Below are 22,763 nucleotides of genomic sequence, written 5' to 3'. Positions count from 1 at the left end.
TACTACATCTGATAAAGCATCAACGGGTACAAAAGCACCAAGCTCAGAAACTTCCTAAAGCAGCCAACACCCAGAACAAGAAGGGAATAAAATTGTTATACAGACACCTCAATATGTATGAAGTCTATGACATTGACATGAGTATCGTATGCGATCAGTGTGGAACACAAGTGATCTCAGATAGTTAAACCAGCCTCAGCATTCGCAATATTTATGAGGAATGAACTCTTCATTCACTAGAAGATCCCTAAAATAATTCATAATCCGTTCATCTGCTATCTTATGACCTAGGAGAATGATGAATATGTTCAAATAAATACCAAAGTTTAACATGCTTTGCTGCATTATTTTACCCCAAGAAAAGGAGAAAAAATTCAAATGCTTCATCATATTTTCTGTACACATAGGTGCACGCATGCATCCACACACACAACTCTGGTGATGCTGGATTCTCTAGAATAATTAGCTTCTGAGTAAATTTCAGAAAAGCATGGAATATTGAAAGTAATATATAAATCATAAATCATAAAATCAAATGTTAGTTCGATACAGATGGATCATAACATAGAGATAGTAAAGTCAAGGACAATGTTGAACACATTCAAATATCAAAACAAAATCAGGCCAGTTTCAGACTAGGTTGGTCCAAAAGAGCCTACGACACCCATCCAATAACAGTCAGGTTGAACTTTACTTGCCTGAAACCAATTTGAGTATCAAATTAGACCACCTAGAAACATTTCATTTAAGGGGTTCATGAATCTAATTCAGATTTTTCCCACTTCAGTGTTAAAAAATATGATGCATCTTTCATTATTTGAATAGAAATATGAAATCACCTGCATGCATTATCATTGAAGACTTAACAATGAAATCTCAAACTTCTCAGCCAAAATCATATGGCATTTAACTAAAACAAATCAGGCAAAGTACGCAACAAGAAGGTCAAAAATATGTCCAAATCAAGCCAAATATGACCAAGTTTGATGGTTGTCCAATAACAATTCAATACTCATATGCACGACAATTTTTTGAATTTTTTTTATAAAACAAATCAACATTTGATTTACCAGAGCTCAGATAAGCTGCTCCATCAATAATTAAATTGTACCACAGAAAGAGACATAGAAGATAGTACTAAATCATCATCATTGATCAAAAATAGAATAATCATGATTCAGAAAGTTTATAATTTCCAATTTCATCTACTTTTTTGGTAAAGAACTGCTCCGGACAGACTGGATCCTATGAATCATATACAGAAATGTCCAACTAGCTAAAGACTAAATCATCAACCATGTAACTAAACTCAAAATTGGTACAACCAAGCATATCAAACAAGCTATACAAATTCCATACCACCAAACCATCATCCACTGAATCTGACGTCAAGGTTAAACTAGACCCTATTATATTATTTTTTGAAAATGAAAAAACTAAGATGAAGTCTAATGCCATGGTTTTGTCGTTTGCATTCTTTATATGTGCATTATTTGGATATGATAGTCATGACAGGATTTTTATCCATCATTCTTAAATGGAAACAAAAATGATAGCTGGGAATAAAGTAGTGAATAAAGTCGTCCAGCACTCAGGATCGTGATCCAGATCCCAAGAAAATACCCAATCATCTCCACATGCATATTTTAGTTGAGATCATTTTATGACTATGATATTTGGAAAACCATCAATAAATCATAGTCACTCTTATAGCTATAAGCTATACTATAACATTTTCCCTACCATGTTCTAAAAGCACATCCAACCCTCTCCAATTCTATAAGCAACAACCTCATCAAAATCTTCCTTCGATGTGAATAATCAAGAGAAGATACAAAAAATATTTTGTGAAAATACATACCTTAAAAATGCACCATCTCTATCTTACTGCTATTAAAATTAATTTCTTTACTGGGTGAACTTATAACTAGCATGTCTCGAATACTCCAAGTTACATTTCTGTATCTTAAAAGAGAGAAAAAAATAAGTACAATGAGTGGAGGACAAGGTATCCTGGTGAAAAACAGCTAAAACAATTACAATAATGCTGCCTTCAAATCACTTTAAAGGTTGGGTATTGGCATGCCACAAAAAAGAAAAACCAGACTAATGAGCCCATAGAGAAGCCAAAAAAACCTACTCCTATCCCATAACAAATGAGGAGAGGTTGTGCAAGCCTTAAAATTTCTTGTACTTTTATCTCCAAAGGATCCTTGGTAGCAAAGACCACACGCCAATAAAACTCTTCATTTTCTAGCCTTTCCAGAGCCCCTATATCCCTACCAAGAAATCAACCACAAATTGAGGCACCACCCATGCTTCACCAGAGCAAGAAAAAAGAGCACTCTGCATATGGTTTGCCACCCGACAAAGAAGAAAAAATTTGTTTGGTCAGATTCACAAAACATCATGCAAATATCAAGACTAAGGGTCTTCAGGGTTTTCAAGCGTACAACAAATCATATGTATTAATCCTGGTGGAAGTCACAATCCATATGAAAGTCCGACTATTAGAGGGAATCCAAATGATATGGCTCAAAGGAAAAAAGATATTACAAGAAGTTATTTTAAATAGATGAAGGGAGAAAAGACATGGAAGAAACAAACCCAAAGAATCCCCCACCTAGACCCTCACATCACTCCTATTGAAGGGGGCAAAGAGATCAAAAGCACTAAGAAAGATAGTGAGCTCATCAGCCTCTCTTCCATTCAAATTCTTAAAGAAATGGAAGTCCCGAGAAAGAGAGTATCTCCTGAAAAAAAAGAAAGAGTTGATTTGTGCACTTTCAAAGTGAAGAAAACTTAAAAGGGAAGGAGAATCGATCTCTCCAACAAAACCTCACCCACACACGCATCCTCCATAAAAGTTGAATCCATGTTGTCATTACCCACTATATACCGGGTAAGAGAAGAGCAAAGCAAGCAACTTGGGAAGCAAACTGCCAAGGGTTGATGTGAGAAACAATATCACTTCTCTAGTATCCCCACCCATTTCGATGAACTCTGCGCTTACTTCTAATCGCCATATTCCATAGAAATTTAAAGGAAACCTCCAAAATCGAGATATGTTTTAAGATACTACATTACCAAGCCCCAACCCCTCCTTCAAACTTAGGTCCAGTCACCACATCCCAACTAACAAGAGGGTCCCATTTATTCTCCCTGAATACCAGACCAAAGAATATCATGCATTGGGCTCTCTAGCACTCTAGCTAGACTCGTGGGAGCTCTAAAATGAGATGAGAAATCTATGGGCATGTTAGAAAGGGAAGCATTAATGAGTGTGAAACCCCAAGAAAACTCCAATCACTTAACCATCCTCTCAACCATTGGATCCCAAAAAATAAGCCACAAAATTAGGTATGCTCCCTAGAGGTAAACCTAAATAGGACAGCGGCCAAGCTACAAAAATGCAACAAAATGAAGCCTTAAAGCCCTATGAATTACCAAAGCCCAAAATTAATGTCAGCCCCCATCCCATCCCCGGACATATTGATCTTTAATCCCAAAATCATCTTCCTCAACAATTTTATGTGTGTGCGTGTGTGAATCAATGATCAACTTAACCTGAGAATAGAAGTATAAATGCTTTGGAGTGTCCACACCCATAGTTCCCATAAATCTTTCCATTTTTCATTTTCTAAACGGTATTGAATATTAGTCCAAACGGATTTTTAACAGATCTGCCACCATTGATTAGCTGGATTCATTTGATAAGGCAGAAGATGTGTCCCAGCAGAAAATAGGAAAAACGAGAAAAAAAAAATAGTATTTCTCCAATTTTTCTTTGTTTGTTCAAAGAAAAATAACTTTCTTGTGGAAGTTGTTTCCTGTTCTGACATAAAAGATATATTTCACTATAATATACTTTTCTCTTTTATATATAGTACACCAGAAAATAAAAATGGGGAAATGTTCTTTAGAAAAAATATTTCCCCACCCAAATGAACCATATATCTTTATTCTTTGTTAACATTGTCACTGTAGAAGTTTATTTGAAGAAATATGGCAGCAATCTTATAAGTTACTAAGAACTACACAAATGAAGAGATCAACATCCACCTCTCTCTTACACTCTCTCTCTTACAAGTACACAAGCAATGAGAAACCACAAGAGCTGTTGAAAAACAGTTAAAGGTTCATATTTAACAATTTCTACGCTGAAAAACTCTTGAGGATCTGTTTCCTAAATTAACTTGAAGTTCAGCGTGCAGGCATCCATAGGCAGCATATTTCTTTGTCTTCCAAAACACAAACTCAATGACTTGCAAATAACAAGACCAGCCCTCCGTCCTCCAATTGCAGAAAAAAAAAAACAAAAGCCACTTTAAGTTTGGGAGAGGCTTGGATTTGGATTTATGTGGATTTTGAAGAAATGTAATATAAAATTGTACTAAGTTTTGTCCAAATCCACAAAAATTCAAATTCAAGACCCGAAATCCATGCTCCCAAACAGTAACTCAAAGAAGTTCCCAAACTCATCTACCATCACATCCATCTCCAAAAATAATAATAAAAAGAGTGATTAACTAACGGGAAGAATCATGGGGAATTAAGTTGTGAACTGACATGAGCTAGTGGATTCATCCTTCCGGAAAAAAAAAATTTAAATGAAACAAGAAAAAAAAAAGTTACGTTTTCCTGACCTCTTCCAATAAGCTGTCAGTTACACAAGCTTAACATTAATTGTTTTTCAAAAAAAAAAAAGAGGGGGGGGGGGGGGGAGGGGTGGCATGAGAAAATATCAAAAAAAAAAAAAAACAAAGTACATAACTTTACTGATAATTTATTCAACCCCCCCAGAAAAAAAAAATCCGATTCAAGCATAAAATGCCAATCATCTGAAAAAGTGATGACAAGTAATAATAATTCAAAGCAGAAAAAGGGTGGGGAAAGCATTAGAATCAAGTAAAGTAGAATTGAATTAGCATCCCTGTTCTTTGCACACACTTGACCATCGATTATATTAGCATCGAACAACAAACAAACAAACAAATCACACACAACAGCTACGCTCTGTGATCAAACCCAAAACGTCCCTCGAAATAAAACAAAAAAAATAAAAAATAAACTCACCTTCAGATTAAAAACCACAAAGGAGTCAGAACCACGACAAACCAAGAGAGAGAGAGAGAGAAAGAGTTCAGGCAGCCATGAGAGAGAACCAAAGGAGGTTCTTCCTGAGAAAGCTCTGCTCGGGAGGAGACAGAGAGGGATCAGGGACGAAGCGGAAATTATCTAAATTGATGGAATAAATAGTTAATTAATTGAAGATTAATTAAATTAATCAAAAAGGGGAATGGAAATGTAAATGTAAATGGAAATGGAAATGAAAACCCTCGCGTCTGCCTGTGCCGCCGAACGGATGATCATACCTAACCATTTTTAAAAAGGGATTTATCCCCCCTTCCTTCCGTTTTCCCTTTTTCCGTTTTCTTTTTTTATTTTTATTACTGGAGTCTCGTTGAGTACAGGCGACAAAAAGCATCCGAAGCCTCCCTTTTTTCTGATTTTCTACTTCGACCCCTCTTTTTTGCTTATTTATGTATTTTGCACTTTCGGCCCGCAACGGATGCGCGCGGCGGGCGTTGCGGTGCGCGGGCGGGGGCGACGGAATGCGTTACGGGAAAGCGAGGGTTTTGTTGCTTCCCATTGCAAATTAATTAAAACGCTTGAGAATTGGATTTTACTTATTTTAAAAAAATAATAATAAGAGAGACGTCCAACTTGGTCAAATGTTTTATTAGTCAACTATATTTAAATACTTTTCTTTCTCTGTTTTTTTTCAATTAGTTTTTATGAGTGGGTGAGGGGGGCCTTAATTTCCACCAACTCACTCCATGGATGAGAAGAAAAAGTTTTAATTATCCAAAAAAGAAAAAGAAAAAGAAAAGGAGAGAAAGATTTGGAAAATTAAAAATAAAAATAGTAACGATGTGCTCGTAAATAAAATTATTTTTTTTATAAATTTTTTATGCTTTCAATATAATGATGGGTATTTTTATATTATTTTATGTAAACTATATGAAAGTCACATGGCGATGGTTCGACCTAAATAATAGAATTGAAAGCAGAGCGTCGCCCTATTAATACAAAATGTCAAATTGTGTTGTATTGCTCAAATAACTGAAAGGATATTATGCTTAAGTCTTTACTCGATTGTTATATTATCATGACATACAACTGAAATTATCTTATTATAGAGGCAAAAAGTAGTACGTGTTCAAATTTAAATTTGAACAAGCCACTATTTTTAAGTATAAAGATAATTGTGACTTATATTTAAATTCAAATGTTGTAAGAGATTTAAATTAGGTGATGAATATAAAAAATTTAAGAGAATCCCATATTCTTTATTTTTAGGACTCAAATAATATTGTACAGTGAAGAAAAACAGACCTCTTAAAGTCATTTTTATTTCTTCTTTAGCTTCTCTATTATCTCTTATCCTATATCTGCTCTTATCTCTTTCTTTCTCCTAACCTTACCCATCTAAAATGGGCAGCTTAAGTTCCCATTTTACTTTTTACCTCTCATTTGACTCTTATTTAAAAGAGATTTATTTTCTAATAAATGGGAATTTACAAATTTACAAATTGATTGGTAAAATTTAGTTTTGACCTAGACTTTGCTCTCGGTGAATTGTATAAACTTCAAAAAAAAATTTTATAATGATGTTATTTATTTTATTTTGTAGGAGGAATTATGTCTAGATTTCTATTTCCATGACTAGTGCATGTTTTGCTTTTTATCTTGTTGAATTACACAAATCTTGAAAAGATTTTATAATATAGTTTTTTTATTTTTAAGTGATAAGAGGGATTACCTTTAAATGTTTTTTTCTTTTCATAATTAGCATGCACTTTGTCTAATCTTTGTAAATCTGTAGTAATGTTATAATTAAAAATTTTAGCTGCACGCATGCACTAAGTGCATACTCCATGGCTTTTTCTAAAATTTTATATTTATTTTGAGGAGATAATTGTAGTGAAAAGTAATAGGAGTTGAAAGGTATATAAATTTGATTAGAAGAATAGTTATGATTAATTACAAGGATATTTTACAGATAATTATGTTTGGTTATAGGAGTGTTTTTGCAATTATGGTCGTTATAGGGGCATTTTGAATAGTTTAAACTTCAAACCAAGAAAGAGTAATACCCTTTTTAATATAGGAGGTAAGTATAACTATAGCTATAATAATTTAGGGATAACAATAGACTTTGCTAGCAAAATAAATAAATGTCAAAAGGTTTTTCATTTTTAACAATACTATGAATACTACTACTATTATAGTCTAATGGTTGTGGGGAGATTGTCTATAAACCAATTATAGTCTTTAATAAGTAAATTGTTGTATAGATTTTTTTACATATTATTTTCATTTCACATATAAAAAATTGTAATTACAAATATAAGCTTGACCAAAACTGATGAGATGCTAGAATTGGTATTTGTGGAAGCGTTGTCCACCACGATTTGACTGCTTTACTTACTTCTCGAAAGAGGGTTACAAGAAAGTGCTTGAGAACAAGAGTGCCAGATAGGTCAATGAAATCTTCTATCATCGGAAAAGTGGTTCCTAGCCTTAGGCGGCGTTTATTCAAACAAAGGGAATCGTTAATCCTCCTAGTCCCTTTGACAAAGATTCCCCATAGAACGATGGAAATGGCCAATGGGGGATAGCTCATGGAGCTAGGAAGCCTACTCCAAAGATTATAGGGCCAAGGCGCAAAACTCAATCTACACTAGGGTTAGTAAGGCGGCTTTGCGAGAATCTCATCACTGGCAAAAGAAATAATAACTACCCACACATCAGTGGCTTGCCTTCTCTTTGTCTACGCGCTCCGGTCCCTCAAGCATTGAAAGAACATTGGGAGTGTGGAACTCTATTTTGCCCACATAGCCTACCTAGTTGTAGGTCACATGACCAACTTGGGGGCTGACTGGGCTTTTTCCTTGATCAAAGCATATCAGCCCACCTTCTTGTTATCCAAAAGTTGGTCGAATCGGGCGGGCCCCCACCCCAGAACGTCGAATGAAATAGGTGGCTGGGTTGGGTTCTCTTTCTACAACCCTTTTGATATGATAGGCCCACCCCCCCCCCCCCCTTTCCCCCTATCCCTTATGTTTAGGAGCATGAGGGGTCACCTGGGCTACGAATTTTCAGTTGGTTGATTCACGAAATCACCTCCTGAGAAAAAAAAAAAAAAGGTCCTCGGTCCCGACCCACAAATGAATAGGAAGCGGGGTGAGGGTCTTTCATTAAAAAGGGGAAAAAAAAAAGAGGGGTGGAGTCCATATCGAGTGCCGATACTCGATTTGTTGCTGGCTTTGAGGAGTTCAGGTCAATTACAGTAGATTGAACCTCTACGTCCGCTCGAGTTGATCGGAACTCAAAGCGATAAGAACGAAAGGGTTGGTGTGGCCACAGCTACAACTATTGGTGTTTGTCCCTCATCCGATGATGCTGGGGACCCATCGACTTTCTCCCCCATTGGCTCGGGACGCTCGTAAGGTGCTTATTACAGGGGTATGGATACAACCCTTCATAGCACCTAAACTACGCTTTTTATAAAGTCAAAGGCAAGTTTAAATCAATATTCAATCTAGAAGAGAACCTGTTGGAGACATACACAAATGGAGGATAAGGTTTTTATTCTAGCCCTTATTAGCACCCTGTCGATTGATGCCCCTACGTCCACCAAGAGAATCTTTAAGAAACAAGTGTTTCCACGACTCTACCACCCAGTCAATTATGTTCCATTGAATCCCCCTTTCATGGCCACATATCTTTCCGGCTAAGGAATGGGAAATCTTTCTCCTATTACATGAATCAAATTATCATTTCATCCAGGAAAAGCCATCTTCTTATTGGAACTTTCCATATCCGGTTCATCCTTCGGAACCATATCACATCCCAGATATGATGAAATAGGATGAATTGAGACGGTATTTTGTAAATACGTAATTATCTTATTCAGTGTAGTAAATTGATGTAGAAAGCCAATGACACTAGGTTCTTCCTTATGAGTCTCATTTCTTACTTAGAAATGGGTCTCACTCCATCCATAAAAGGTCGATACGGCCTTTAATTCCCTTGTTTCGTGGTGGCATAACCCCCCCCCCCACAAGCACTCCTCGGCTCAGGGGGGACCAGAAAACTAAAGGTGTTTTCCCCCCTTCGTCGGCCCTTGTCGCCTTCCTTCCAATTGACCGAGCCTAATTCTAATTGTTTTGTTCCGAATCAAAGATATCCACGGGTACAAGATCCTTATGAATTCGCTATATGGTAGATTGGCATTAACCCTAAAAGCAGAACAACCAAGGTCTGTGATGAAGATCGATACAAAAGGAATATCTTAAGATAAGAAATTAAGCAGATTCCATAGACTAAGAAAGTAGTGGCTTCCTTAGCATACTGAGCCTTCCTATTCTAGATAACAGAGAGCGAGTATGACAAACAGAGCATGTGGAGCGAGCCATGTAGGGGAAAGCCAATAGAAAGATTTGATTCTGACTTCATAGAGTTGCTGCTGCAGTTGCCTACGCATAGGGCCGTCCCCCACTCCCGTCCCAGGGTGCTAAGGGGCTTTTGTTTTTGGAACAGACGACAGTGTCTTGCTAATCCATTCTTAAAGTTCCTGAGCAATTCATGTCACCATTGACCTTGAGATTAAGCCCAAGGTCGAGTCGTCCGCATATCTGACTATGGAGGCTTTACTAATAGAATAGAAAGGGTTTTTTCATCAGGGTGCGCAGGGGGCGGGCCTCGGCCCTTTCACAAAAGAGCAAAAGTTCCTGTTGTCATGATAGGGAGGGAGCATTCTCCTATTTGCTTCAAAGAAAAGGGACCATAGGGCTATCTCCCTAAATGAAGTATTACCCTATTGAGACTAGATCCTCCAGTTCTTTTCTCATATATTGATAAAGAAGGGATAAGGTCAAGGATAAGATGTCAGAATGAATTCCAATAGTATAGTATGGAACAAGTATAGTTGAAGAAAGGATATAGAGTGCTAGGAACCAATGGGGGATCAAGTGATAACGACAAGGTATCTTTGAAACGTAGTCTATGCTACTGAGATGTGTAGGATGCCAAATAGGCAAAAGCTATCATGGAAGAAGTGCATGAAGATGAAGGGATATACGGGACTCATGCGAATGGACATATGTTAGTTGGGCCTCATCCCATTCCCCCAATCCTCTTTCACGAAGATGTAATTGTACCCTTTGAATAAAATCCCTTTCTTTCCTCACGGAGAAAAAACCCAATATCCTCAGTTGAGGGTCACTTCACTTGTTTTAGAGAAAAAGAAGATTAGCTCTTTCTAGGCTTTTAGGAAAGAGAGGGGATAGAAACCAGGAAAAAGAGAAGATTCTGCCAGAAATTAGTTTGGATGACTTACAATCAGCCCCTGCCAAGATGGAGGATGTGAAAGCAGATGTCCACCAGCTAGGAGAAAGAAATGAACTCAAATTTTGGGAAGGACGTCTCAAAGCTTGGGAGGAGGAGGAACGGCAAGTAAAGGATAGAGCCTTGCAAAGTCTTCTCCTTCATAAGAAGATCTAGAAATTGGGGTGGAAAACCTGGGAATTGTTACTCGTTCCCTTGACACCATTTCTACCACTCCTTTGTCATAAGCTTATTCAGGAAGGCCAAACAACACTAAATCTAAAAGAAAGCGAAACACCTTCATTGCCCTACTCGCATAGGCACAACAACACCAGGGTCGAAGTCCACCATTCCCCACTAATTTCAAAGTCATTGATCATTCGTTTGTTTGTATTTTCAAGGGGGAATACCGCTTTAATAGACGCCTATCCCATTAGAAGACGGGGTCGCTCTGCTTCGTAAACAAGGTTCGTTTTGTACTTGAGGAGGGTTCGTGTCTATACGTGTAGTGTGGTGGTTGGGCCTACCCACCCTATTTGTTCCATGATCTATGGGTCTACTGGAGCTACCCACTTCGATCAATTAGCCAAGATTTTGATCAGATACGAAATCACTAGAACCTCATACCCCTATAATAATGGTAAAGTAAGGGGTGGCCCCAAAGAGAAATTGACCGGTGGTGGCTGGTTGAAGCTCCTGTAGGTAGCCACTCCCTTCTCAGGGAACCGTACGTGTTCTTCACTCTTTTCCACATACACCGGGAGAAAAGGTTACGATAGCAAGCCCTTCCCCAGTCAGCAAACCTCTAGGAAAAGCGGGCGGCGGTCAACCATCCACTCTCAAGATCCATATTTATCAATCAATCTCCGCGTCCTACCAGTTCACTAAGTAGACTCACTTTACTGAGGGGCAACAAAGGCTGGACGAAGGGGCTTTTATTATAACCATCCATTACCTTCTATTCGAATTCACAAAGAGAAAAAAAACCATCGCTACTTCCATAAATGAGTCCTTTCCAACCATTGGTTCTTCCTTTTCTCTTTACTTTACTAAACTCATGCACGCCACACTAAACTGGTCCAGACAAGGGGTTCTGAATCTAGACGCGTGGAGCCACTATATACGCAACTACCTTCTCGTCTAATGAGGATTTCAGTACCACGAGTCCCTTGGTCGTTGTGTGGGTGGACTCGATTTCTTCCGATTTAAAGCAATCCGTGCTGGGCTATGGGGGGTCTCCTAGCAAAAAAATTATCGGAATATAATGAACATGTCGAGACAAAAGAAAAACCAATCTCATGCAATATGTAGGTAGGGGATCCCTCTATACATATAAAAGTGTTTTATGGCATGATATGATCACCTAGCCATAGCCGCATATCAGCTGTGCTCTGGGAATTTCTTATATAGAATAGATCCGCCCTTTAGTCTTTAGTGAGGACACCTCCCCGGTTCTCAATGCAAATATCATATTGACTTTCTCTCGCCCTACTACAACCTTCCAACTGTGTCGGGTTGCATGCTGGAAGCGTTTTTAATGCGGTTGCCGATTTGTTCGAAGACATCTTTATTTAAGGAGGAGGCTTCGTCGTCCGGCTCCTCATAAATGATGTTAGGATCGGCTGGCTCATCCTTAGAATCCGAAAATAATGTTAGCCATGCAAATCTTTGAAAGATAAGATTGTCTCCTTTTCCAGTAATGTGAGGCATGAAACTGGTAACAGTGAGAGGTTAACTTCGATTTTGGGAGGATCTTTGAGCTATTCCCCTACCTCTTTATGTTTTTCCCGATTTTGTTATTACTAAGTTTAATTTATTTTTCAATCATAAAAATTTGACTCCACAAAATTTGCATTTTTCTAGAAATCTAAATGTGAAAGAGATGGACAATCATACTTTCTTGTTGAATGTTTTCTTCGAGTAATAGGTTGGTCTTGAACTCTTCCAAGAACTTCTATTATGCATTTGGTACATCAAAATGTAATGAATTGAGCATAATGAAATAGAATTTTGTTTGATAAAAAATCAAGAACATTTTAAGTAATGGTGTGAATTTACATAGGTAGATCATGGATTGGTTGTAAATGAACTCATTTTGTAAATTTTCATCAAAATTGTAAGGATAAGGATAATTAGAATCGTAGAAATTGTAGAAGGATGGATAAAATAGGGAGATGAAAATACTTAGATTAGGAAATGTAAGGAGAGATAGAAAAGGAATAGATTAAGGGGAGAAGAAAGTGAAAGAGACACAGAAAAAGAGATAAGAGGGATAAAAGACACTAAGGCATTTTTAACTCTAGGATATTGCATTTTGTTTGTTGAATTAGGTTGGAGATCCCCCTTAGAATAACCATTACACTTATTTCTATCGTATTTGGGTCAAACTACATTAATTCTACTGTTGTAAGTACAAATTCAAAATTTAAATTTGAATAATAGAAGACATTTCTAGAACATTTAAAACCTAATCATAAATTAGGATTGTTCCATATCATTAAAGGTCTAGTTTGTTATAATTAATATGTTTGCCTAATGCTTATCCACTGTGTCACCTAATGATAGATGAATTTCGCCTGATCACTTACGCAACCATCATCGCCTAATGACTGCAAGGTCTCTATCATCTAAATGGCTACTTACAACTTTTGTAACACCTGGACGATAAGTGTTTCCATCCCTTAGGCGATTTGTGCTTCACCTACAATATTTGTCTAAAGCCTCTTCTAGGTAATACTACACTTAGTCACTAGGGTGACTAGAAAACACTTGATTCATGGGTGACCTCTTTTTTTAGGCAACTATCTTAGAGAATGATCACCATCATGTTCTGAAATGGTGCACACATATGTCATAATCAATGCATCCCACGGTTGTTCCATTTAGTTACTTATAACACTTATAAATAAGCATGTGTAAATTGCGACCTCAATTTTAGCCGATTACACATTGTTATACCTTTTCCTTTCTTAGGCAATTCGTACTTGAAATATTCTTGGTCCTTTCCCTATTAGAGTTAGCATAAGGCAACAAATCACATGTTTAAGTGGTACATTAACCTTGTTAATTGCCTAAAAAGGTAATATTTTATGACTTACATAAGCAACCTTCTGCTCAGTCATTAGAATAGCTAGGCAATTTTCTTGAGGCGATCTTTTTCACTTAATCACTTACTTGTACGCTATTGCTTGGTTTCCAAATAGGGTTAAATGATCTTCCCTAACTACCTACTATCTTGTCTAATTGCACGACAGATTCTTCACAATACGAAGGTTAATTTCCTAGCATTCTTCATTTTGCCTTGCTTGATTTAAATCTTCGCATCTATTATGCTTTCAGTTGCGATTGCCAATATGCAAGCTTTAGAATCTATGAAAGCATTCCTTTGCTTTGATCCACCAGAGGAAAGAGGTCATCCCTTCAACATTAACTAATTTTTTGAAGGTAAAGTTGGAGTAGGCAATTTTGAGATTATCCTCAACCCTCTCTGTAAGGTTTATGTCTACCTAATGAAGTGAAAATAGAATATCTCCTTACTAAGGCTCTTGTGACTAAAGTGATGTGCACCAAATTTCCTTTGATTAGTAGGTGGATCACCAAACTGAACTATCAGAAATGGTGCAATCCCAAAAGGGCGGTTGAATTGGTTGTTTTAAGAAATTAAGCAAATATTCAAACAACTTTCAACTTAGTTTATGCTTGTATTTTAAGTATGTAAATGCAATTAATAATCTCAACAAATATATTAATTATAGATTTGTGGAAATTAAAGAGTTTAGGGAAGAGAAAGAAAAATCAAATTTTTACAAGGTTTGACGATTCCTGCCTACGTCCTTGCCTCAAGAAAAACCATTTGAGCATTTCACTATCCTCTCCTTCAATAAGTGGAGCAATCTCATCCCTTCACTAGGCGGAGATGCCTTTACAATCCTTCCTTCACTAGGCAGAGATGCCTTTACAATCCTTCTTTCACTAGGCAGAGACGCCTTTACAATCCTCTGCATCGAGACGCTCACCAATCTCTGTCAAGGCTGCCCTGTCGACTAACTCAACAAAGTCTTGGATCCACAGTACCACTACCTGCTTGAATATACTCCGCCTCAAGCCTCTCTCAAACTGCCTCGCCTTCTTCACTTCAGGAACAATGTATGGGGCAAAACGAGAGAGCTCGATGAAACGCGCCGCATACTGCTGGAAGGATAGCTGTCCCTACTTTAGGCTCAGGAACTTTTTTACTTTAGCCTCCCTGACAGTAGCTGGAAAATTTCTATCGCAGAACAATTCTTTAAACCGGTCTCATGTCATTGCTATCAGAGTCACCCTCTGCTACTCCAGCAGTCTCACCGCAGTCCACCACCTCTTGGCCTCTCCTGTTAGTCTATAGGTGGCAAAGAGGATCCTCTGTTTCTCAGTACACTGCAAGACAGCCAAGACTTTCTCAGTCTCCTGCATCCAGTTGTCAGTGGCTGCAAGATCAACTCCACCTGAGAACGCCGGAGGGTTCATCTTCATAAACTTTTCTATAGTGTACCCATGGCTTGCAGATGGGCCACCCTGCTCCCTCGAGCTCCTAGCGATCTCAGTCATAACCTATTGAGCCATGCTACGTAATACCGCGTTAGAGTCGGTCCTAGCTGCACCCGAAGGCCCTGCTCCATCACTGCCACTTGCATGGGCACTACTGCCTCCTAGATCCATCCTGAAACAACAAACGCAACTCAGAAATCCAATTCTCATAATTTACCCACCTATCCTCACCACTTATCTCAACATTTCTAACTCATTTCTAATCCCCAATCCTACATTCTAGGAATACAACCCGACAATAGCTTGCTATGGTTTTCCTGAAATCGTCACCCTAGGAAAACACAGAAACTACCACGGAAGTCCTGCCTCTAGACTGTAGAACAAAATCTCAAATCATTTCCTAAACTTTGGTATTGTTTCCGCCGCATTCTCAAGTCTACAGAACCTAGCAACCTAGGCTCTGATACCAAACCGTGACGACCTGCTTAATGTCCACATTTTTTTATACAATAAATAAAATATCACAAATTTCAGCAGATCATAATCCACCTGGACCCGTGGGTACCAGGGATACATCAGAATATATAACGGAAGCCTAAGCAGTAGAAAACATACAATCACATTATCATGAATACGAAAATATCCATCGCAACACCATAAATATCAGAGTCACTGTATCCACTGTATTTCAGTATATACATCCCAAAAACAAGATCTAGGAACACTTCCCACAAAGTCCAACTATCCCTACAAAACTTACCCTTTAAAGAGGGCAAACAAACTTACCCTTGAAAAGTTTATAAAATTTTGGGGTGAGACACCTCTCAGTAAGGGAAATAAACTAATACCAATGTGTGACAACATGAGTATTCCCTGTTATACATATACCATACACAACATATTCAGTAACTGTTTTGTCAAATCTGGGAAAACATATATATCATCAAAATATGGTAGAACATACTACATTTTCATAAACATATTTCATCTCATATAATAATAATACAAAAACATTCCTGGTAGGTTAGTTGGCTGTTGTCATGTATTACCCCCACATGACAGGGTTGTGTGGCCCGAATACGGGACCTGACAATAGTTGCCCGACCACTGCCAAGTCAAAAGTACAGTCTGTAAGTTTGATGGGTCTGCCAGACCTGATCCGTACACCAAGGATGCTCACACACTTCTTAAAAACAACATTGACCATCCAATCTCACACCACTCCGTACAGCGGTGTTAACACAAATATCATGATCATGAAGACCATGGACACATAGCAACGATACCGTGCAAGTGCTAGCCTAGACCAAGCCAACCAGGTTCTGATATCATATAATATATACTGAAACTGTGATACATGGATATTTCATATCATTAATTATCAGATCAATCATATCATTTTGCATATATACGTATATCATGAAAAATCATCTGCCTGTACACCGGTATTTCACATTTTACCATAGCTCAGCCCATACGTCGGCAAATCATATCATAGCACAGCCCTTACACTGGCAAATCACATCCGTAGCTCGGCTCGTATGCCAGTAAATCATGTACATAACTCAGATCGTACGCTGGAAAATCACATCCATAGCACGACCCGTACGCCTGCAAAATATATCCATAGTTCAGCCCGTACGCTGGCAAATCATACACATAGCACGCCCCGCACGCCCGCAAAACATATAAAAATATCAGCCCATACGCCGATTTTGTTGACAAATTTCAGGCCCTGAAATAACCCTCTCGGTAACTCCTCGTCGACGAGACACGTGTCCCCGTTGATGATCCCAATAACGAGGACTTACTAGGACCCCCTTTTACAATTTTCTTTTTCTCCCTCTTTTATTATTTAAATACCATAATTCTTTGGGTCTCTACAATTGTAGTGGCGACTTTCACACTATTACACTTTAAAAAGCACCCACATTCTTATTTAGTTAGGACCTCAATAGTAGGTAGCCATTTCCAGCACATAAATGTACAATGGTAGTTTTCACACTATTACACTTTAAAAGGCACTCACTTTCTTATTTAATTAGGACCCCAGTAATAAACTTAAAGTCAGTGTCGAGTCGTCTAAACTTAAAGTCTTGGCTGAATGCAATTCGGTTCCCCACCTTTCAAAATCAAGAACCCTAAGCTCCCCGCCAACCTATGGTGGAGGAGCAACCTATTTAGCCCCTTAGAGACTACTTCACACCCAACACATACACTTCGCCATCTTGTATCTGATTTCCAAATGTTGAGGCAGCTCAATTTGAAATTAATACTTCCATCTTCTCGATGCTTCCTAATTTCTATGGGAATTCGACTGAAAATCCTTACAAGCATCTTGATGAATTTCTTAAAATCTGTTCCACCATTCAAATATCTAATTTTGGTGATGAAGCCCTCCAATTGAGGCTTTTCCCGTTCTCTCTGAAGGACAATGCCAAATGTTGGCTGAATTCCTTAAAACGAACTCAGTGACCAACTAGGCCACCATGTAACATGAATTATTAAAGTAATACTTCCCTATTAAGAAGACTAACCAGCCGAGGAAGGTCATCACTAGTTTCTCACAATTGGATGAGGAACTATGTTTCGAGACATGGGAGCGCTTTAAAGACCTCTTGCGCAAATGCCCACATCACCAAGTCCCTAGGTGGCAATTAGTTCAGATCTTCTATGAAGGATTAGTTAAGCAAGACCGGTCTATGGTAGATGCATCTTGTGGTGGTACTTTCCTCACAAAACACGAGAGTGAGGCCTGGGCTCTCTTCGACAACCTCACAAAAAATTCTTAGCTGCATTGACTCTCTCTAAAATGAGCAGTACAAAGGCTATCCTAAGTATATGAGTTCTGTTAGCCCAAACACCAGATCATTTCCTCAGGGAATGTAGATTAATTTCAATCTCGCATTAAAACAGAAAGGAGAAAATAAAAAAAAAACATTTACTGAAGAAAGTTCATATTCATATTGCTAGGTTTTTGAGAGTTTGTAATGAAATTAAAACAAAGCGAAACCTAAACTAAAAACATAACATGCATAAATAACAAATCAACTATAATGAAATTAAACGAATCAAACAATTATGCCAACCTAATGTAACCAGTATAATCCATTCAATGACTCATTCAACCATTCAAATAAACAATAACAAAATTAAACAAGCAAAATAATCAACTCTTTAAGCATTCATATAATAGACTATGAAAGAAGACTTCATTAATCTTATAAAGACATCAACAATTAAATAAACTTACTCCACAATGTCTTAAACAAAAATAAACTAAACTCAAACAAAGGCTTAAACAAAAATAAACTAAATTTAAACAAAGTCTTAAACAAAAATAAACTAAACTTAAACTTCAACAATGTCATAAACAAAAATACACTCAACCAAATGCTTAAACAAAATAAATCCACATTAAAATGAGCTTAAATGAAAATCATTCCAAAAATAATAAGTTCCAACAAGCATTCAAATGACATTGAAGTTAAACAAAATAATTAAATAAAGAAACGAGAGAGAGAGAGAGAGAGAGAGAGAGAGAGAGAGAGAGAGAGAGAGAGAGAGAGAGAGAGAGAGAGAGATGGCAGAAAGTGAGGAGGCCATCTTCAATTTCTTTGGTGGTTTGCGCACATACCACACAAAGCTGCTGCTCCTTCCTCCTTTCCTCTTTTTCTTCTTTCTTTTCTTCTCGTGTTCAGCGCCGCACGATAGCCTATTGTCCCCTTTGGTACCTCTTTTCTATTTCCAAAACCCTATATATCTTCCACAGCCCTACGATCCACCTCCCTTATCCAGCGAATGGCCCTACACTATAGCCCCTAAGCACGCCTCTTTCTTCGATTACATGGCCAACGCAAATGCATGGGGCCTCTCCTTTTTGTATTCTGCTGCTAAAACCCTTCCAAACGCTATCCTAAAAGCAGTGCACACCAGCCCCTATGTGATTGGCCGAGACTCCCCTAATCAAAGCCCTATTTGGCTCTTTTTCTTTCTAGGCCTACGACCTCTTCTTTTTTTCTTTTAAGCTCATGGGCTTCCTTTTCCTTGAATGCATGGCCCATGCAAATGCATGGCCCATGCAATTGCATGGGCCTTACATGTCGCTCTCTTCTCAATTTCATATGCATCTTTATTTATTCTTTAATTCCCAAAATGCCCTGTAATAATTAAATACAAAAATTCGTAATTTAAGGCAGGTATAGGATAAAAAATTTAAATATTATAAATTTAGCTTAATATTGAAATATTGGACGTAATTAGGCATTTAAGCAAAATTGAACTATTTAATTAACGCTTTTTAAACACCTAATTACGCAACTTTGACACGTAATCTGTAACGCCCCGAACCCTTAAACCCGGGTCCGATGCGTTATACCTAATAATATCCTGATAAATCATATTCCATAACATACGCAGTGGAAAACATAAATCATAATCTCCATAAACATAGTTCTATAATACCAACATTTCATAATACCAGAGTTTACTAATACTAACTATAATCCAAAAATAAATATTCTATCACCTGCATTTCCACAAATACACAACTCCGAAACATTCCAGTATTTTCACAACCATTACTTACTCATCATCTTTAAAACATAAAGACATAAAACATAAACATATACATCCCCAAAATAGTATCAACATATACCCTATTTCTTTTATAGTCCTCAAAAATGCTAAAATACTCTCAAACTCCCTAAGCCTGACCTCGAGGATGTCCTGAAAAAAAAAACAGTCATATTGGGGTGAGATACATCTCAGTAAGGGAAGAAATACATATATTAAAACAGCGTGTGACTAACATGAGGTATATAGATATCATTTTAATACATTTGCAGATCATTACATAACATTGAAAACGTTTTCTGAACCTAATCAAACACATACAAAGATTTAGCCCATGAGATTACCCAAGGATAGGGGTGATTACCTGCCTATACAAGTAGCACCCCTCTGCTTTGATACATAAGTAACCCTATGGTCACGACTAAAGTATACCAAGGCACTCACCTTACTCAGTAAGCCCTCAAGTGTTAACTTAATCTCGTACTCATGCATTCAGCAATAGTTTACTGGCAAAGGCCCTAAGGATAGGAAAATCTACCCGCCCATACAAATAGGTTCCCTCTGCCCTAGTACGTTATGCAGCTACTGCCACATCTGAAGCTACTACTACACTTGCCTTTCTCAGCAAGCCCTCAGGTGAAGAGTTCGTCTCGCCCAATCGTAACATGTTTTACATACATAAATACTTCTAATAACATAGTACCTTATTCCTTTATGTTATTATTCATTCATACACATCTGTTCGTGTTCATATCTTAAACATTGCATTTCATTTCGCTTTAAGTGACTTTTTTCCATTTACTTCGTTCACATTTGTCATATCATTTCATGGTCATTCCATTGTCATTTCATTGCATAACATTTTCATTTCATTCCTTCGTATTACAACTACTCTTTAGCCATAATTTGTTAGTCCACATAGAAATGCGCTAGAATCTGCTACAGTTAGTCCACATAGAAATGCGCTGGAATCTACTAACATGGCTGTCTTTCAGCTGTCTTACATTTACATGATTGCATTTAACATACACAAGCAACATAGTCCATATCATATTTTATTCATAAAGCTTTACTTACTTAACCTGCATCTCGTACATTTAACATATATTCACACAGAATCTCATGCCAGACAATTTAGCAATAAAATTTATATAAATATTCCTATAAAATAGGTCAAACCACATTTAACATTTATATGCTAAAAATATATTTCATTTCTTACATTAATTCCTTAGAAAATTCCTTTCACTTTCATTCATTTACTTTCACATATACATAGTTATATAAACAATCCTAGGCTCAGAAAGCATAAATTTCATGGCTGGCATTTTAAACCCACATAAAAACATACATACATAAATAACACATAATCCTTTTTAATTCATAAAAAACTTGATTTAATACATAAATTTTCCCCTTACCTGATTTCTTATCAACGCTTGTAGGATCCCCGAACTGATACCCACAACGTTCACTTGGACCCTGAATCCAAAAATTCTGACTTAATTAAAATAAATTCCAACTAACTCAAATCTTGAGAAAAATACCTATTTACTACTGCCTATGCTCCAAATAATATTATTCATAAGGAAATCCCAAAATAATTCACTTACCCTGATTTTGGGATGTTCCCCAAACCCCTCAATCCAACGATTGGCTTCTAAAGCCTTACAGAGAATGATCCTACGAACCCCATGGTGGTTCCAGATCGTCAAACTGGGTCAAGTCTGGCCCGAAATCGAAGAGAGAAGACTGGAGGACCATTCTTAGAGAGAGAGAGAGAGAGGAGAGAGATTTCGTAAATTTCTCGTTGAAAATGAAGAACTCACTATTTATAGACATGTGGATTCGTCGACGTGGCACTATAGAGACTTCGTCGATGAGAAGATACCTTCATCGATGAAATTCAGAGTTCCAAGATATACTCTCTCGTGATTCCTTCGTCGACGAGAAACTGAGTTCATCGACGATCTTTAGAAGGACACTCGTCGATGAGGACATGACATTTTGTCGACGAGGCCTACTGTCCCTTCTAAAAATCCTTCATTTTCTTTTATAATCCATTAATCCATTCCATTTATTATATTTTCTAATTATTTTAAATTCCAGGTCAATACATAATCACACCCCCCAACTAAAGTTTTGCAAGTCTTTAACAAATATCATGAATGCATCATACCAAAGGAGTAGCAACTATAATTCCAATACTTTTGAAAATTACACGCCATGAAATATGCTTATTGAGTTTAGGAACATAGGAAATAGGTTAATCCAAGTTAAGTTTCAACTAAAATATTTATACACCATTTAGTAAATTGGTCAAGATAATGGAATGTAACAAAGCTTGCATGCATGAGAAAGGCTAGAACTCCAAGATTGACTACCAATAGACATTACTAGTTTCAACCACAATAGTTAATCTAAGAAAACTACATGGTCTTACTCTAAGCTAAGGAGGCTGATGCCAAAGCCCATACATGGTCAGACTTCTAGGGAGCCGAGAAGACCCTAATTCCATACACACAACTGATCATGGTCATCCTGATGCACTTGAAGATCAACCTGGGAGATCTAGATGTGCATACCCCCATTGGCGAGGTTACCACAAAGAGGACATGGCCCCAGAGCCTGCAGTTGGTCGCCACGGCTCGATAGAAGGTCAACAGATAGGCACCTTTTGAGGGAGTCCCGGGTTTAGAGTTCATCGTCCCAAATTTCTATCATGACCCCAAGGATGAGCCAACATGACGACCGGTGCCACCTCCTCACTGCGGAACGAAGAAGAAGAGACGGACTACTACCGAGCCCTTTACTTCAACAGTGGCACTGTTAGAGGTCGTTGCTCCAGTGACGGCTCCTTCTCCACCTTCCCCCACTCAGGTGCCATAGGCAGAAGACAATCTAAACTGCTTGCGATAGGATTCCCAAAATTTTACAGTGGCCATGCAGCATGAGTTGGTGGAGATGTGAGAAGAGATGCGTCAAGGTTTTCGAGCAATCATAGAGGTCCTCCGTACCAGCTACCCACATGCAGTAGCATCAATCAGCCTTCCAGGATTTGTTGCTGCGATGGAGTTGACTACAATCCCAGCTTCCACTCTAGCACCCTCTGCCTCTCCGCCCCGTTCCCCATCACCATAACCATCCCAACCACCTATCGAACTGCAGTGTACTCCACCGGCAAGCTCGGTGGTTATGACTAATATAGAAACTTCAAGCACAAGTGAGATGGCAACCTCAATGGAGAAAGTTGCAATGACCAAGGC

General features: G+C 37.9%; 1 protein-coding gene and 1 non-coding gene across 13 annotated transcripts in view; both read right to left on the bottom strand.

The window, feature by feature from the left end:
• Positions 1-5,452, bottom strand: part of LOC131157859 (uncharacterized) — an 87,549-nt gene extending 82,097 nt beyond the window's left edge. For 4 of the 12 annotated variants that reach the window (XR_009137335.1, XR_009137336.1, XM_058112278.1 and 1 more), the window contains exon 1: positions 5,077-5,367. The gene's annotated coding sequence lies outside the window, so the exon portion shown is untranslated. Of the gene's footprint in view, positions 1-5,076 lie in introns of all 12 variants that reach the window. The other 8 variants (XM_058112275.1, XM_058112280.1, XM_058112272.1 and 5 more) reach the window with 6 other exon arrangements.
• Positions 5,453-17,460: 12,008 nt separating this feature from the next.
• Positions 17,461-17,566, bottom strand: LOC131158994 (small nucleolar RNA R71). The gene has a single exon (XR_009137609.1). It is a non-coding gene; the product is annotated as a small nucleolar RNA R71 (small nucleolar RNA).
• Positions 17,567-22,763: the final 5,197 nt, after the last annotated feature.

Source organism: Malania oleifera, chromosome 6 (genome assembly GCF_029873635.1).
Source record: "Malania oleifera isolate guangnan ecotype guangnan chromosome 6, ASM2987363v1, whole genome shotgun sequence".
Classification (NCBI taxonomy): domain Eukaryota; kingdom Viridiplantae; phylum Streptophyta; class Magnoliopsida; order Santalales; family Ximeniaceae; genus Malania; species Malania oleifera.
This window is presented reverse-complemented; position numbering and strand designations above follow the sequence as displayed.